A 5,296-nucleotide genomic window follows, 5' to 3' on the forward strand; every position below is an offset into this window, starting at 1 on the left:
GTTTTGTGTTTGTGATTTTTGCCATGGTCACTACACCGCGAACTCAAAACACCAAGAACATTTTCCCTCTGTCTTAAGCTTGCACCGCCTATGTAGCTCCTCCTACTAACTAGTGTACATTGTCACAGTATAATGAAATGTTTGAGGTACTTGCTACAGTGAAGACACAAAAATACTTACAAATGCACATTTTTTTGAAGTTTGCATTAATTCATTTCTCCATACGAACTATATATATCACCATGGCAGGAAAGTAGCACTTCGCTACGTATTCCGAGGATGGACATGATTAGATCAATGACAGTTGATCATGTCAGCATAGTCAAAGTCAAAGGTGGACTGTTCTGTCCGTATCGCAGCACCCATGCCAGGGTTGGACAAGTCAACAAGCCCGATTGTCCAGGGCAAGTGAAAATGCTGTTTGGGCAAGTACATTTCCTACCCCACTTGTCCGACCGGGCAAGTAATGATTTTTAATGAGAGAGATTTTGATATACAGTCATAGCATCAAGCATTGGTCAAAGAAATAGAGCCAACAATAAAGAATTCCATTGATGGAATTGAAAATACTCAGACAAATGTCATTTAGATGTCCGGACAAGTTAAAAGTTGGTTTGGACAAGTAAATTTCTATGTACTTGCCCTATAGGACAAGTAAATTTTAGAAAACTTGTCCAACCCTGCAGCTGCATGCCGAGTAACCAGGAAGTGGTTTCCGACTGGCGTTAGGAAGATGTGCTGGCTTTTCCATTACAGTATTGTTATTGTTATTGGGTTACTGGGTGGGCCGACTACTCACTGTTTGTAGCCAGGGGCTGAATTGCGAGGAGCTTACAATAGGCGGAGCTAAAACGCAAGTGTCGTGAGCGAACTGCCATTCCGCGCCACTCAGCTGACCTCAATAAGACAGTAATTGCCCCAGGTGCGGCCAAGGTACTGTAGGTATTACGTGCCTTTCCCAAGGGCACAAGATCGGTTACACGGCAGCCAGATTCGAACCCGCGACCTCTCGGTCCTGGGCCGAACACACTGCTGCTGCGCTACGCGATCCCACATGCGACTATGCGGTATGCGACTACAGTACAGCAGTGCATTCAGGCTTTTAGCCCGGCACGCGTCAAGGTGTCATCTGGATGCGCTTTTCTAAAACTAAATGACAATAAATTTGACGCACTAGACGTCCCTACACTGGGGAGCAGATCCTCTGACAAGCATGAAATTCTGATTAACCAGGGATGCTACAAGGTTTACAGGCCGGCGAGCTCCGTTCGATCATGCTGGATAGGAACCTGTGGAGACGATGGTGTCACCTTTCCGAGGATGAACTGAACTGAACTGTTACCAGGTCATCTGTGACCTCTGTAACCGTATTTTTGCCTCTTAGAGTCTTAGGTTACCTTAGAAATTATGCAAATTTTACTTAGTAACTTAAAATCATCAAAAAATCTGAACCATGGAAGGAGGATACCCCACTTCCCCCTACAATAGTCACCGTGACTTACCAATAAATTTGGACTCGCTATAATCTTATATCCTACCTAAAAGCCTGACTGCACTGTAAATGCATGTAAGTTTGCCGCATGGCGCTACCTAAAAACCACTGCGAACACTTTTTCCCCCACCGCAAAATTAAATCCCTGCAAACTTCAATGCATTTAAAGTAATTGCAAGAATAAGAGTAGTATGTATACGTACATTTGTGCATAGATTTTTAGGACTTAAATGACGTAACCTGTATCTTTGAAATATCTTGTCTGACTCTTATATCTTCCTCAATGACCTCCATGAAAAGCACCCAGCAAGTTCATTTCATTTTTTTTCTCTTGAATTGAAAGCAATAAAAGAGAATGAACTTCAATCAATGTCAGTGGAAAAATGAATGAGTTGGAATTGTACTCTCTCTCTCTCCTAACCTTTTTAGATTTTTCCTCTGCCATGTACCAAAGCATTAACAGTACTACTAGTAGATGTACAACAACTTGTTATAATAGATGTATCTTGGACTACGCAAACAATTTGCTACCATTTGCTGTTAGGGGTGGGTACCGGTACAGAAGATTCAGGTCCAGGTCCGGTTCAGGTCCAGAGGATTAGGTCCTGACCTGAACCTGATTCAGTATGTGAAAACTTGTGAATAGACGATACTCAAAACGATGGTGCATTTCGCAACAAAGAAATCTGTTTTGTGGAGTATTGGACTCCCACTGGCGTTATAAAATCCTACAAGGCTAACTGCCTCTGTACGAATGATTGTAAAACTTGGTAGAAATGACTATAGATTCTACTCTCCTTCGCCCTTTTTATTTTCATCGACCGGTAAGCCCAAAAATGTGTGAATGCCTGATCATATACTCTGTTCATTTTCCAATAGGTCCAACATCCGGTTCACCAAATTTTGTCAGGTCCGGTTTTTCTGGACCGGTCCAATAAGAAAAACCAGTATTGTACCGGTACACTACATACAAACAACAACAAAACACTGTACCAGTACCCCACCCTACTTGCTGTGAATTGCTTGTTATTGTTATTGTTCTTGTATTTGTCAGTAAATGTGATCTTTTTTTGTGACAGGTGATGTTGATATCACAATGTAGCTGGTTGCAGAGTGCATTAGTACTAATAGTACTAGTACATAAATGCGTCCTGTACTGTACTTTGTTCATCAATAAAAAAAAAAAAATAAAATAAAACAGTAGCCTCATCACTAAAGCTAGCCTGGAATCTGGAAAGGAAACAGGAAGGTTTGGCACTTTACCAACTCAACTCGGCCCAACACCCAACAGCCCCCCCCCCCCACAAAAAAAGGCTATTGACACACTCAACAAATATTTTATCGCCACCCCCCCTCCCCCCAACGTATACTGACAGTACTTTCTGTTTTTTGCAGAAATTTTTGCAAAATAATAGCCTACTATGAGGCTTGTCACTTATCAAAATGACTAGTTACAGTATTAAACTTGGCGGTCAGGCCGAGACCTGTTCGGAAAGCCCGCCATAAATTTTGTGCGGATGGTCTCCCGTGCCGAGCTTAGAACAACAAAGAAGATACAGTATTAAAATTGGCCTTATGTTTTTCTTCGCTACCCATAATTTCCTTATCTATTCTCCTTACCTGTGAGCTCACGTATATCGCAAGGAACCTTGAGAAACTAACGCAAAACGAAGGATCTGAGCCGGAAAGTTGGAAACGTTTTGGAAACACTCGAACACAGCTGGAGGTCATCGAACCATGACCCGGATATAGTCGGCGGCAGAGGTCACTAAAACTATTACCCGATTACCCAAAACAGTCGAGGTGTATCCGCCAGACCGTAAACTTGCGTCTTCAGCGTTATATATTAAGCTTTAAAATCATTTATATTTATAAAATATTTAGATCGTCACACAGCTGTTATAAATCGTTCTAAACGGTTACTTATCTGAGAACTGAGACAGAACTGAGAACTGAGATTATCACAGATTGTTACAAAGATTTCAAAAATGTCAACAAAAAGGCAAGAAAAAAACTTTGACCACAAGTGACTCAATAACATCCCTGGTTAATGAATTTGCATGCAAGAGGATCTTATTTCTAGGGTATTAAAGAAGGCACATTGTCTGGGCATGGTGCAACAGTGCCCTTGTCCTCCTCTTTAACCAAGAACTTATCAATAAAAATAATATTGTCATGGCAGTTATTGGACATGTATCTTACTGAGTCTTACTAGAGGTGAACAAGTAAGTCAAGAGGTGAACATACATTTGTGTGAAAGAATGGACTAAATGTTTAGTTCTATGGTATAGCAGCATTTTTTGTTGGACTATTTTCTTACAAGCCTTCTCACATTTAAGTTTTGGAGTCTCCAGAGGATGTCATCCATAAAACTAAGTCAGTGTGGCCTTATCTGAACACAATAAATACATACACACAAACACATAAACACACACACACACAAACACATACACACAAACACACACATAAACACACACACACACACACAGACACACACAGAGACACACACAAACACATACGCACACAAACACACACACACACAAACACAGACACACACACACACAAAAACATACACAGGCACAAGGTTGAATACAGAGGACACGTACTTTTGATTTATTGATAATGACTCGACAGGCCCTCAAAGAACACAAGCCATATTTGGATATCAGGTGGTCATACATACTTTGCATGTCACTGAAGAATGAAGAACGTTTAAATATGAATTTACCTTCCCAAACAAAGTCATATTACATTCTATCCATTGTACACCAGGCCGGAGTGATGTAACATGGTGCCTTTCCTAGAGGTTTCAAACCCAGGACCTCTCGGTTCGGGTAAGTCTCTACCACTGTACCAGACCCCGGATCGCTGGAAAATCGTAGAAATTGTACAAATAGAGGAGTAAGCCGGCAAGAGAAAAATAGCCGGATCCATGGATTGCGTGCTGTTCCCAAGCCGGCTATATTTATTTGGCCGCCTTACTCCTCTATTTGTTCCATTTCTACGATTTTCCAGTACTAGTGATCCGGTGTCTGGTAGAGGGTTCTAAGCCTAACACTCTAACGTTTGCAGCAATACTATATAACACCATTGTTATATCTTCAGTATAATTCAGAGTCAAACACAAACTCTTGTATTCTATAGCAAGGCTTATAACAAAGATTCATTTTACATAAGCAACAACACAACAGGCAAATGTAACTTCATATGAAAAGAAAGACACTTATAATTCAAGGTTTATGTATACTATAGGCCACACTAATTCCTTTCCTTGGCTCCCAGACATTATTAAATTATAAGTAAAAGTGTGGCTCTTGGTCAAGATGAAAACAGAAGACTGTGCGGAAAACTTGCACCTTACTATGTGTACATTCACTCCCTGATACTGTGTGTACCAATGTAAAGCCCTCAGATTCTGGTTTCAAAGTAAAGTGCCAACTTAGCAATACTTTTTAAAACTCTGTGAACCAAGAAATAAAAATTGGGTTGGCCTAAATCTACCATTACTTCCAGTCACCACCATTTGAACCTGAAATGATACAATCTCTTCTTGCAGACGTTCTTGCTTTTTCTCGTCGCCACTGCTATTTATTTTCATTTTTCCAGGACGTCCATAAGCGACAAGCGGAATGCATTCTCACCACCCCTGGCAACAGCTCTCCGACCAACCGCAGTAAAACTAACCAGCAAAACGTAGAAGCACAATTAACCTGTAAAATGTAATCCCTGAAACTATAGCAATGCAAATGTGCCCAAATAGCAAGTTGTTTTCGAAGCAATCTTTTGGCTTTGTCGAGTAGAAAA

At 40.9% G+C, this 5,296-nt stretch overlaps 1 protein-coding gene across 1 annotated transcript in view; it reads right to left on the reverse strand.

Moving 5' to 3' along the window:
- LOC118424838 (zinc finger protein 91-like) overlaps nucleotides 1-3,199 on the reverse strand; it is an 8,062-nt gene extending 4,863 nt beyond the window's left edge. The window contains exon 1 of the mRNA XM_035833637.1: nucleotides 3,113-3,199. The gene's annotated coding sequence lies outside the window, so the exon portion shown is untranslated. The remainder of the gene's footprint in view (nucleotides 1-3,112) is intronic.
- Between the last annotated feature and the right edge of the window lie 2,097 nt (nucleotides 3,200-5,296).

The sequence above is a fragment of the Branchiostoma floridae genome, chromosome 10 (assembly GCF_000003815.2).
Source record: "Branchiostoma floridae strain S238N-H82 chromosome 10, Bfl_VNyyK, whole genome shotgun sequence".
NCBI lineage: Eukaryota > Metazoa > Chordata > Leptocardii > Amphioxiformes > Branchiostomatidae > Branchiostoma > Branchiostoma floridae.